The 14,030-nt window shown below is 41.5% G+C and overlaps 1 protein-coding gene across 2 annotated transcripts in view; it reads left to right on the forward strand.

Moving 5' to 3' along the window:
- Positions 1-8,616: 8,616 nt before the first annotated feature.
- SLC16A12 (solute carrier family 16 member 12) overlaps positions 8,617-14,030 on the forward strand; it is a 109,406-nt gene continuing 103,992 nt past the window's right edge. Inside the window, exon 1 of one of the 2 annotated variants that reach the window (XM_089692774.1) lies at positions 8,617-8,775. The gene's annotated coding sequence lies outside the window, so the exon portion shown is untranslated. The remainder of the gene's footprint in view (positions 8,776-14,030) is intronic. The other variant, XM_089692775.1, reaches the window with a different exon arrangement.

The following is a 14,030-nucleotide window of genomic DNA, read 5'->3' on the forward strand; positions in this document are numbered from 1 at the left end:
TCTCTCACCTTGACTACTGCAATTCTTACCAGTCCACCTTAACACAGGCTATCCCCCTTCACTCATCATGAATGCTGCTGCTAGACTCAAACACCTCACTAACACTCCACTCCTCCCAAGACCACATGCTCTCTAGCTCCCTACTTACTTTCTTCCATACTCACCTCCAGGACTTCCCCGTAACCTCTACCATCCTCAGGAACTCCCTACCCCAATAAGTGCAATTATCTCCTTCCCTTTCCGCCTTTAGGTGATTCCTGAAAACTAATTTCAGGGAAGCATACTCACCTCCACCTAAAAATGTACTTCGGCCACCACCATCAGATCATCCTCCAAAGGTATTACCTTTTATACCACCTCCCCCTCCCTTTAGATTGTAAGCTCCATGAGCATGGCCCTCCTAATCCTTCTGCATTGAACTGTATTGTAATTGTACTGTCTCCCTTTATATTGTAACGTGTTGCAGAGACTGTTGGCACTATAATAATCCTGTATAATAATAATATGAATTGAAAGAAGCTCCACAACAGCTTTTTTTTCATTATAACTGGTAAAATAATAATGTTGCCGTACTGTATATTGTGAAATGTCAGACATGTATTCAAGCAAACTACAAGGTCTGTTGTTGTAATAATAATGATTTACAGTTGCAAGAAAAAGTATGTGAACCCCTTGGGATTACGTGGAGTTTTGCATGAATTGGGCATAAAATGTGCTCTGAAGGTCATCTAAGTCACAAAAATAGAAGAACACAGTCTGCTGAACATAATGCTGCACAAACATTAGATGTTGCCATGGTTTAATTGCACATAACATATAAACATTCACAGTGCAGGGAGGAAAAAGTATGTGAGGCCCTAGCTTAATGACTTCTCCCAGAGCTAATTGTGTTGCTGACAGCTGTCCTGCCCTTAAAAAACACACACCTGTTTTGGGTTTACTGGTTTCAAGAAGCACTGTCTGATGTGAACCATGCCTCGCAGAAAAGAGCTCTCAGAAGACCTACGATCAAGAATTGTTGACTTGCATGAAGCTGGAAAGGGTTACAAAAGTATCTCCAAAAGCCTTGATGTTCATGTGTCCACGATAAGACAGACTGTCTACAAATTGAGAAAGTTTAGCACTGTTGCTACTCTCCCTAGGCGCGGTCGTCCTGTAAAAATGACTGCAAGAGCACAGCACAGAATGCTGCATGAGGTAAAGAAGAATCCCAGAGTGTCAGCTAAAGACCTACAGAAATCTCTGGCACATGCTAACATTTTTGTTCACACATCTACAATAAGGAATACATTAAACAAGAATGGAGTACATGGGAGGACACCACGGAGGAAGCCATTGCTGTCCAAAAAGAATATTGCGGCACATTTGAAGTTTGCAAAAGATCACCTGGATGTTCCACAGCACTACTGGCAAAATATACTGTGGACAGATGAAACCAAGATTGAGTTGTTTGGGAAGAACACACAACACTATGTGTGGAGAAAAAAAGGCATAGCACACCAACATCCAAACCTCATCCCCACTGTAAAACATGGCGGAGGGAGCATCATGGTTTGGGGCTGCTTTGCTGCCTCAGGGCCTGGACGGATTGTTGTCATTGATGGGAAAATGAATTCCAGAGTTTATCAAGACATTTTGCAGGAAAACGTACGACCATCTGTCCGCCAACTGAAGCTCCGCAGAGGATGGGTGATGCAACAGGACAATGACCCAAAGCATACAAGTAATTCAACAAAACAATGGCTGCAACAGCACAGAATACGCCTTCTGGAGTGGCCCAGTCAGAGTCCTGACCTCAACCCGATTGAAATGCTGTGGCATGACCTTAAGAGCGATTCACACCAGACATCCCAAGAATATTGCAACACTGAAACAGTTTTGTGAAGAGGAGTGGTCCAAAATTACTCCAGATCGTTGTGCAGGTCTGATCTGCAACTACAGGAAACATTTGGTTGAGGTTATTGCTGCCAAAGGAGGGTCAACCAGTTATTAAGTCCAAAGGTTCACATACTTTTTCCTCCCTTCACTGTGAATGTTTACACGTTATGTGCAATTACACCATGGCAACATCTAATGTTTGTGTAGTATTATGTTCAGCAGACTGTGTTCTTCTATTGTTGTGACTTAGATGACATTCAGAGCACATTTTATGCCCAATTCATGCAAAACTCCACGTAATCCCAAGGGGTTCACATACTTTTTCTTGCAACTGTATATAGCAGCATCATATACTACAGCATTTTACAACGTAAGTAAAACAAGAAAAGGTGGGTAATACAGATAAACACACAGAATAGTTTTGCTGACAGGTACATGAAATTGTATAGGAAAACATGTACAGTGATAACCACACACACTGGGAGGGGAGCCCTGCCCATACATTTATTCTTCAGTACACTGTCTTTGTTGCATTCCAGTACTGGTTACACAGGATCCCCGGAGTATGTGGATTCTGATCACGCAAGGCAAGGAGTGAATGCAGCAACTGCTGTTTGAAGATAACTGCTTCAGGCTAGGTTCACACCTCTGCGGGTTGCGATTGATGCGTTTTTACGGCACGGTTTACAGTGCGTTTTTTAACACATTTTTGACGCATTTTTGTTTTTGTTTTTTTATTTGCCAATAGGAAAGTATTGCCTTTGATTCAAAGTCACTTTGATGTGACTTTGGATGGATGCAACTTTGATGCTAGTTGAGTGACAGAGAGTGTAAAGTCGCATCAAAGTTGCATCAAAGTCGCACTACATGAACAGAACTTTCCTATTAACAAAAGTGTGAACCTAGGCTTACTGAAGGCTTTACCAGAGTAGATATCAAAACCAGCATTCAAGATGCAGATTCCAGCAGCACAATGATGTTGCAACTGCAGGCTATATTTTCTAGTGTTGCCTTCAAGGAATCACAGACTGAGAAAATATACAGTATTATTATTATTATACAGATTTATATAGTGCCAACAGTTTGCTCAGCGCTTTACAATATAACGGGAGACCAGGAGTGGACTGAGAACTCATGGGGCCCCCGGGCAATAGGGGATCATGGGGTCCCTGTGTCCTTGCCCAAACTCAAAAAAGCCTAAGAAAAAGGTACCAGGGGCATCTCATGGGGCCCCCTACTGACTCCGGGACCTTGGGCAGTGCCCGAGTTTCCAAATGGTCAGTCCGCCCCTGTGAGAGACAATACAGCAACAATACAGTTCAATACAAGAGGGTTATGAGGGCCCTGCTCCTTGGAGCTTACAATCTAAGAACACAGTATAGGCTGCTATTGCTGAACCCTCTTTTTAAAGAGCTAATTTTCTGATTGTATTTTTGATCCAAAGACTTTAATGTTTGCCGAGTCACTGACCTGGAGTAAAAGCTGCATGTTTGTTCCAGGTCAGTGCCTCAGAAATCACTGAGACTAGAGGTAGCCATTTGTTTCCATAGGGGGAGTCTCCATATTTTTCTCAATAGCAGCAGTGCATTAAGGCTAATATCCAGAGTTTCCTACACATTTTATAGCATCAGTTGTTATACAGTATGTTGTTACAGTAGAAGACTGCTATATGTATTTGTAGACATGTCTAGGTTCTGGAATTAGCAGTCTGCGAGTACTGATTTGAACTGGGAAATCAGAGGTTTTTCCTGTCCCCTCCTTCATCTCATGCCTTTCTATTGGTCAGTGGTGCTTATTACACCATGTGAGGATGGACCAATCTGCCCAAGTTTGATTCATGAGGGGGAAGTCTTTGAATCCTGCTTGAGATCCATGAAACCTGTACTTAAAGCAGAGTTCCAGCTGAAAAAAAAAAAAAGTCAGCAGCTACAAAAACTGTAGTTGCTGACTTTTAAAATACAGCCACTTACCTGTCCCTCAGTCCAGCGGTGTCCTCACCACCATTGTTTCACCGGCCATCTTCTATCCCTGGTGCCGGTATCTTTAGTGTGGGCACCCAGCTGTGACAGCTTGCGGCTTCACAGCCGGGTCCCCACTGTGCATGCATGAGAATGGCCCCGTAGTCTTCTGGGACCTGTCACGTGTCCCAGAAGACTATGGGGAGGGTGGGAGGACAATTTCTGCTTCTGATTGCTTAGGCGATCACAGCGGAAGTGGGAGCGGGTACCTGTCAATTTCGGGTACCCGCTCCCCAAAGGTGCCAATCCTTAATGGAGAGTTGGGGACAAAGCATTAAAGCGGAACTTCCCCTTTTGGTGGAGCTTCCCTTTAACAGCAAATCCCAACAAAGTCTTTGGGGAAGGGGGGCAAATCTTGATACTAAATTGTGACCATCTTCAAGGCTACTAGGCATTCTATTGTCATGAAGTGAATGAGGAGTTATTCCCAAAATACTTAACGTACAGACTTCAGGTATGTGTTTGGCAGAAATTGGCTTCCATTGCAACAGTACACACGCATTTGAATATGCAACATATAGAAAGGAACAATGCAGGATTTATCTTGTAATAAAAATTAGAGTGTATTATCTGAGAGACAATAGCTACAAATGTTGTCCAGTGGCTGGACAGTATGTAAGCAGTTTGGTTAGATCACAATACACTAGGTAGAAAGGAGGCAGATTTTATCTTGAAATAAATATTAGAATGTAATATTTGAGGCAAACTCCACAAGTATTGTACAGTGGCAGGGCAATACAGTTCCTTGTGGCAGCTGTAATCTGAAGGTGCCAAAATAAAAAGTAAACTATGACCACCCTCAAGACCCAGTGAGCCCCACTTTGTCCAAGTTCTTTGTGCTGTAATCCCTCCCCTACATAATCTAGTGGAAATTTCATGCACAGTGTCATCTAAGTGGCAAATTCCCATCTGCGATTTTTTTTTTTTTACTTTATTCTTTTTCTTTTTTATTTTCATACTTATTTATATCTTTTGCTTTTTTCTTCTGCATTTTTTGGTATTGATGTAGAGTTTGGGCTATACAAATCAGAGGCCAGGCACATCTGCAATTCCTTTTCTTTTTAGCATTATCTTTTAGCTCGTACGTATACAGCAGTCAGTTGTGTTTTTTTATATTTATTTAATTGTAGTCAGGGACCTAGAGGAAAAGCTGTACAGGGGAAACCTACTACAGTCTGCCATACCTTCCGGAGTGCAGGGGGAAGAACATGCAGCAGCAAATGGAGGAGGGAAATTCTATGGTCAGAGAGAAGGGTGGGCAGCAGCAAAAAGTTAAGTGTTAAAGCGTTTGACCATATGAGATATAATGAGAAACACATGAGCGGGGCAGATGATTGCTGATATCTCCTGTCATACACTGGAAGCTCTGTAGTCTGGAAGACATTTGTAGTTTTTTGTATCGGATGAGCTGTTGGTCATAACTGGCATAACATGACGAGTAAGAGAAGAGAATAGCAAGCAGTGCAGCACAATGGCAGGAGGGACTAACATGCCATTGAATCAAACCTGGCAAAGATCTGCTGCAGAAAGTCTATCAGAAAGGTTTTGATGTGATCACTTCACAAAACAATCACTGCAACTCAAATGTGAGAGCCAAGAAGCAAAGCTCAAACAGGAAAGACGCCTGATTCAGCAGTGGGATCCAGGGCGGGTGCTCAGGCTCCAAATTGTCCTCCAAACACTGGATACAGGATACAAAATGCAGGAAGAGCCGGCAACTCCAAAATCCTCATGAAAGCTTTATTAGTGATACAGGAGTGACATAAAAGCCTTCTGACGCGTTTCGGCAAGTAGCCTTGATCACAGCAACCCCACTGGGACATACACCCAGTCCCTTTACAATTTTGTATACATTTTATTACTTACATATTTACAAAATGTTTTATACATTGAATTTAAAGGAGAAGTAGGGTCAAAGCTCTCTATGGAGTGTACTTCATTCTGCACTCCTGTGACCCAGCTGTCAACTCTGGAAAGTCTGGACTGGCAGATGGCTCAGCCTCTCAGCAAGCCCCTGAAAGCACGAGGTAGCCCCCCCACCCCCTCCCCAGCCCAGCGCTCCAGTGAGCGCTGGAGGGGCAGAGCAGAGAGCAGGTGACTGACAGTCACTGGCTCTTTGCTCACTCACAGCTGAGAACTGAGCGTTTAGTGGCCTTTGATCGCTCAGCTCTCGGTCTTAGAGGTGGCAGGGGACAACTGCAGCTGGGATCAGTGCTGCAGCCATCTAGGTGAGTAAGAATGCTTGTTTTTTAAATCCTGAACTTCTCTTTTAAACATTTAATTGTTTTCCTTGTGAGACCACCCCTGTCCTGCTCAACCAATTCCAGGCAAGAATGGCAATGCAAACTGGATAAAAATAAAGGCAGCTGGTAATGGGGACCCAATATTTTGTGAGACCACCACATGTAGCGGGAGACTCATTTCAATCCTCTCTGGTCCTTGTTAGCATTTTCCTATGAGTCTTTCAGGGACCACTTATATATTATGATCATAAATTACCCATCCTTTCCCAAAGTGAAGCCCTGAAACCCAGATCTGTACTCACAAACACCCACTCTATCATCTGCAGTAATAACCTTCCCATGCTAGGTTTTTGCAGGAGCAAAAGAAAAAAAAATGTCCCCAAACTCCCACATGCCGTATGCCAGTTTGGCACTTCAACAGAGATGTGCACGGAGAAAAAAAATTGTTTTGTTTAGTTTTGGATTCATTCGGTAAGTTAAATAATTTTATTACATCATATTCGTTATGTTATATTGATGTTTTCATAATTCATTTTGTATATTTGGATTCTGATTAGTTTAGTTTATCCAAATTCAGCTAGTCCAACCCACAAAGAGAAATGGAACGAGCTGATTGGATGAATATCCGAAAAAAGGAATGAAACAAAATAATTTTGGCTTCATTGGTTACGTTCATTTGTTGCAAAGAGAAATGAAAAGAAAGAGAAAAAGAATGAAATTTAATCTGAATTTCAATTTGTAAGGAAACAATTCGCACATGTCTACACTTCAGATGCTTCCTTCTTCTAGTTCATGGTCTGGGCATTTCACATATTAACATTTTCCCAGTTGCATTCGCTTTTAAAAAATATTACTCTATTTACAAATTTTTTTTTTAATTTAACATTTTTTATTTTCCTTGTAAGTCTGTCCCTGTCCTGGTAAAGCAAACACAGGAAGGGACAGCAAGGCTATAGCTAATCCAATATTTGCATCTTGAGCAACCACTTTAATCACGCAAAGTTAAAATTTATATATAAAAAAAAGGGGGGATGACGTCAATTAATAGCCATGCATATTTAAGCTGTTGAAAATGGAGGAGCTAATTGTCGATCAGTTGTTGCAGACCTATCTGGTCAATCACCACCCTGTTGGAAATCGAAGAACTAGCTGTCAATCAATTGCTCCAGACACACCTGGCCAATCAACATCCTCCATCACAAGACTGAACAGCCAATAGCAATCTATACCAAAAGGGGTCCTCTCTAATGTCGCCATAATCATCCAGGTCACAGGGCGATGCCTTACCCTAGGTTCACATCTGTGCGGGTGGTGCTGCTGCGGATCCGCATGAAAATCCGTGCAGCCGCACCACCCACACAGAGAAATGCGGACCCACAGGTGCCATTAGTTCTAATGGCACGCTGCCCGCACTGGAAAACCTAGGTTCCCGTGCAAGTTGCGTTTTCCAAAGAAGTGCAGGGACTTGTCCTTGCTGCGTGTCATGGGCACGGGAGTCCATTCAAATGAATGGATTCTCGTGTCCGTGCCAAATGAAGCCTGCACGGCCGCACAGATGTGAACCGGGAGTCAAAATGTTTTTTATTACCAAGAAAGACAATATTGTCCTATTTTTATGAAAACCTATCTCTTCAGGGAAGCCTATCCTGCCTTCAGCTAATAACGGAATCTTCTATTCCTCCTACCAGTCCATCCCCCACAGTTATTACCTTTTGTACCACCAGCCCCTCCCTCTTAGATTGTAAGCTCCGAGGAGCAGGACCCTCCTAACCATGGGCGGACATTTGGAAAGTCGGGCACTGCCCAAGGGCCCGGGGTCAGTAGGGGGCCCCATGAGATGCCCCTGGTACCTTTTTCATAGGCTTTTTTGAGTTTGGGAAAGGACACAGGGGCCCCCTGATCCCCTATTGCCCGGGGGCCCCATGAGTTGTCAGTCTGCCTCTGCTCCTAACCCTCTTGTATTGAACTGTATTGTTGCTGTATTGTCTCCCGTTATATTGTAAAGCGCTGAGCAAACTGTTGGCGCGATATAAATCCTGTATAATAATAATGTTTTTTTTATTGGCAATACCAGAGACGGACTGACAACTCAAAGGGCCCCCGGGCAATAGGGGATCATGGGGCCCCTGTATCCTTGCCCAAACTCAAAAAAGCTTATGAAAAAGGTACCAGGGGCATCTCATGGGGCCCCCTACTGACCCCGGGCCCTCGGGCAGTGCCCGAGTTTCCAAATGGTCAGTCCGTCCCTGGGCAATACCCCTTATTATCACAAAGGCAGGTCTTCTGCATCTATGGGAACCACAATATGTTGGTTTGGTGAGAGAGCGGGATGAGTTTCGAAAGCTGAAGAAGAAAAAAAACGGTGTAACCTGATTCTGGTGATTTATGAACAGGGAGTTGACTATTGCTTTGCATTGGCAGGACTGGTCTAGGGGCGGGGATTGAGGACTTAGCATTAGAATACAGGCTACAAGCACCTGAGCTGAAATACATGTTGCTCAGCATCCGATCACAAGCGTGGAGCTGACATGTGGGCAATTTCCAAACCTCCTTGGGATCTGTGTGGACTCAGATAACACACACAGGATATATCTACAGCTGAGACTGCTGTTGTCTGTCCCGGAGCACAGTCTATGGTAAGCCGATCTGAGTTTAATCTACAAAAGTTATGGCTGGAATTCCTCTAATCTTTATATCTGAGTAAGCAAACCGGGGTCTACCTTTAACCCAAGTTATTTGGTTTTTTTTGTTTTGGTTTTTTTAACTTTAACTAGCAAAAACTGGATTTTGGCAAATTATCTTTCTGCAATTAGTTTATTGATTAAGTAGCGTTAGTGTATGAAAAGTTTTACTGCAGTTTTGATATAGGGTATGGCATCTTTTTTTCTAAAAAATTCAGAAATTCCAAAAATAGAAAAAACAGCTAAATTGCTGATTTGGAAAGATTTGTGCACAAACTGTCAACAAACATTTTCCTCTTTTTCATTATTTATTATTATTATTTATTTCAGGTAATTATATAGTGCTGTCAATTTATGCAGTGCTTCACATACATTGACATTAGACCCTAACCCTCAAGGGGCGTACAATCTAAGGTCCCTAAATCACATTCATACATACACATATTAGGGACAATTTAGACAGGAGCCAATTAACCTACCATTACTGCAGTTTTGATATAGGGTATGGCATCTTTTTTTCTAAAAAATTCCGAAATTCCAAAAAAAGAAAAAACTGCTAAATTGCTGATTTGGAAAGATTTGTGCACAAACTGTCAACAAACATTTTACTCAAAAGTAACTGAATACTACATTTTATTTATTATTATTTATTTCAGGTATTTATATAGCGCTGTCAATTTACGCAGTGCTTTACATATATATTGTACATTCACATCAGTCCCTAACCCTCAAGGGGTGTACAATCTAAGGGCCCTAACTCACATTCATACATACACATACTAGGGCCAATTTAGACAGGAGCCAATTAACCTACCAGCATGTCTTTGGAGTGTGGGAGGAAAACGGAGTACCCGGAGGAAACCCATGCAGGCACAGGGAGAACATGAAAACTCCTGGCAGGTGGTGCCATGGTTGGGATAGCTAAATAATCTACCAACTGATCTATAGCGAGAGTCGGGGTCGGGGAGTTTAATGTAAAGTATTGGACAAATGCTAGGCATTATCAGAAGGTCTCTTGTTTGAACATCCCTCGATTCTGAATAACGAATTCTGTACCCTGTTTATAATGTAAACTAATGAGCATGACATTTTGTGCAATGTCATCATTTTCTCTGGTGCTGTAACAAGTGAGAGTTCTTGTTTGCTAATGCTCTTTTACCATTGAGTGCATATTAGATGAACTGTAAAGGAGGTGCCACGAACCTTGATTTTCCACTGCTGATTACTCAGCCCTGACAGCATCTATTTAAATGTAAAGCAATGTGCACATTGCTTCGGTGCATGACATATTAGCATTAACTGACTGTTTAAGTACATTGTACACATAATCTATTTGGCAAGGGAGGTTGTACAGCATTTTCTGCTAAAGAGCTGTTTGTGTTGTGGTTATTGTGAATTTTGTGGCAAAGGGCCATCAAAAACCGTCAGAGGAAAAATGTTATCATGCAATAACTTCTTTGGATGGTAGACATACTCTTGAATGATCACTCCTATTGTCATCTGGTATGGCTGGCTGGCACCTGTCCAGATGGCCCATATTTGTCAGATTTAGATTGCTATGATTTGCCCAGGGCTGTTAAATAGGAGGTCCAGGCTTCACCCACAAATTAAAAGACAGCAGCTATAAATACTGTAGCTGCTGACTTTTAATATAATGTTTGTACTATAGGCTGCACTGGACTGACTGGATCAGTCCCTGGTCGTAGGTGGATGGTTTTGTGGATGGGTAGGGAGATGTCCCTCCAGTCAGTTGTACCCTATGGTGGATATTGGCTGTAAACCCCCTTAGGTTTTGGGCTGCTGCCTTTCTGATACGGTTTTGAGGTCTTTTATACATGCATACTTTCAATAATAGAAAAGAAGGAATGCTTGATGTCCAAAAGAATGCACTAGATCAGTCACTGGTCATAGGTGGGTGGTTGCATGGGTGGGTAGGGAGATGTCCCTCCAGTCAGTTGTACCTAATGGTGGATGTCCAAAAGAATGCACTGGATCAGTCACTGGTCATAGGTGGGTGGTTGCATGGGTGGGCAGGGAGATGTCCCTCCAGTCAGTTGTACCCAATGGTGGATATTGGTGGTAAACCCTCTTAGGTTATGGGATGCTGCCTTTCTGATACGGCCTTGATGTCTTTTATAAACATATACTTGCAATAATAGAAAAGAAGGAACGCTTGATGTCCAAAAGAACGCACTAGATCAGTCACTGGTCGTAGGTGGGTGGTTGCGTGGATGGGTAGGGAGATGTCCCTCTAGTAAGTTGTACCCAATGGTGGATGTCCAAAAGAATGCACTGGATCAGTCACTAGTCGTAGGTGGGTGGTTGCATGGGTGGGCAGGGAGATGTCCCTCCAGTCAGTTGTACCCAATGGTGGATTTTGGTGGTAAACCCTCTTAGGTTATGGGATGCTGCCTTTCTGATACGGCCTTGATGTCTTTTATACACGTATACTTGCAATAATAGAAAAGAAGGAACGCTTGATGTCCAAAAGAATGCACTGGATCAGTCACTGGTCAAAGGTGGGTGGTTGCGTGGGTGGGTAGGGAGATGTCCTCTAGTCAGTTGTACCCAATGGTGGATGTCCAAAAGAATGCACTGGATCAACCACTGGTCATAGGTGGGTGGTTGCGTGGGTGGGTACGTTGATGTTCTTCTAGTCAGTTGTACCCAATGGTGGATATTGGTGATAAACCCTCTTAGGTTTTGGGCTGCTGCCTTTCTGGTACGGCCTTGAGGTCGTTTATACACATATACTTGGAATAATAGAAAAGAAGGAGCGCTTGATGTCCAAAAGAATGCACTTTTGATGGTAGATTAGGAGGCATTTATTGAGAGCAATGACACTCTTAAGTGAAGTTGAAAGTGTTGTTTAGGTTTGACCTCATATTATATGTTTTTTGGTAAATCGAAAGGAAAATTGTGCAAGAGAATTGTATAATATATGGCCAGCCTAAGGAAAACTCCAAGGAGGCTAACTTAAAATGACAGCACTGCAAAAAATGTATAATATTAAGATGAATGAAATATGAATGGGAGCAATATTAAAAGAATGGTAACATAACATAATTCTGTGTTCTGCACTTTTCATATTTTAAGTCTGCGCTTTTTGTTTACCCATGCTAAAAGTTAGCTTAGCCGATCCCTCTGCATCATCTGGAAAGATATTTGCAATGTTGATCTTTATGTTCCCAGTGTGGAGGGGAGGTCAGGTAATAGCCTCAGGCCTGGGAGCAACTAGGTCTATTATAAGGCACCAGCTTTCATGACTGTTCATGAGCAGACATATTTTTTCAAGTTAAAATGGATACTTCAAATTGAAATAATCATATTACAGTCAATATGTTGATTGTTTTTGTATTTATATTTACAAAATTATTTTTACAACAAATTCCTGTTCATTTTCAAAACTATGAAAACATTATGTATATTGTTCTCTATAACATCAAGAGACTTGGAAAGCAATTCTTAACAATAACACACTTTGAGAATTGTTGTATTTCCTTTATTCCGAGTGGCCTCATGTCCCCTTAGAGGTATGGATGGATGGTGAGACATCTACTCATTCCAGGATCTGCACTTTTGTACTTAGTGACAAAGAATTGGCTCCAACAAACAAAATAAATCTTTGAGAGTCCAAAGCACTTGTTACTTCCCACCTGAACCTATGCTCTGCTGTTCAAATATTCACTTTCCAACCCAATTTAAAATGTAATATTCAGTGCATGTAGGTTATCTGTGGTGTCAGACATCTTTGTTCTTAATCTACAGTCCATTTAACACATCAGGGTGACCTTTAAGTTTGTCTAATGTATTTGGGATGATGGCCTCTCAACAAATATACTACCAGAGAAAAACTGGGACTTTACAGGAACTCCAACAATACAGCCATGTACAGTATAAGTAAAATACTGAATTGTTTTACAAAATCCCTAAAATAAGATAGAATCATAGGCTGACACTGTAACATGGGGAAATTCCACACGTGATACCCTATTTATGTGCATTTAATGATAACGTTATGCTTTTTCATGTGTGGGATATTGGAGGCAATATCTTTGGTGATATAATATGTTACAAAGTCAGCCCTTGATTTTATCCTATTTTAAGGATTTTGTATATTGGGAAGTAGGAAGCCCGCACTGCTAGTTACATCTCTGTGATAGCTCCACTTCCACTACAAAAAAATTAGAAACAGAGAAAAGTGACGGCAGAAAAAAGACTGTGTGGTCTATCAAGCCTGTCCATTTTATTTTGTTTTTGTATTTTTATACAGTTTTTTTTCCATTAACTTTTTTGTCCGACTATAAATGCATGTTTGTCTCAAGCATGTTTGAAGCCATTTACTGTTGACTGGCTCACTACCTCTGCTGGAAGTGTATTCCAAGCATCAACTACCCTTTCAGTAAAATAGTACTTTTTAAAATTTTGACCCCTTTTTAAATATTGGCACCACATTGGCCTTACTCCAATCTAGTGGAACTATGCCAGTCATTAAAGAGTCCCTAAAAATTAGAAACAATGGCTTTGAAATGGCAGAGCTCAATTCTTTAAGGACCCGTGGGTGCATGCCATCCGGTCCAGGTGCTTTATTCTGTCTAAATATTTTTGGATCATATAAATTGTGAGCCAATGTGGATCATCTGGAGCTGTGTCAATATCATGCCCATTATGGACAAGAGCTCCCACCTGCTCCTTTGTATACACAGAGCTGAAGAAGGTATTTAATAAAATTTGCCTTCTTTTTGTCCCCAGTCACCCACTCTAGATCATTTTGTAAAGGGCCTACATGCTCAGACCAAACCTTTTTACTATTAATATATTTGAAGAATTTTTTGGGGTTGGTCCTGCTATCTTTTGAGGTCTCACTAAAGATCTAATCATTCTGCTCCTTCAAATCTTTTCATCACTACAGTAAAAAACGAACACCGATTTGACCTCACTAAACAAATTAAAAAAATCAAAGGAATGTTCTGAAAATGAAAACTTTCAAATGTAATACCACTGATGTATGGCCATCTTAAAAGGGAACAAAAGTCTGATACTTACCTTAGCTTCAATGGTAAGTATCATTGTACAGTATTATCATTCTACAGTATTTATTCTACACTAGCCAGCTTGAAAATCTAAAGATCAACTTTTTATGGAAAATCAGATAAGGAAAATCGCTGATTCATCATTTTATGATTTACCAAAATGCCTACATTTGACAT

Source organism: Staurois parvus, unplaced genomic scaffold, assembly GCF_062004578.1.
Source record: "Staurois parvus isolate SC_StPar_1 unplaced genomic scaffold, SC_StPar_1.0 ptg000604l, whole genome shotgun sequence".
In the NCBI taxonomy this organism is placed as follows: Eukaryota; Metazoa; Chordata; class Amphibia; order Anura; family Ranidae; genus Staurois; species Staurois parvus.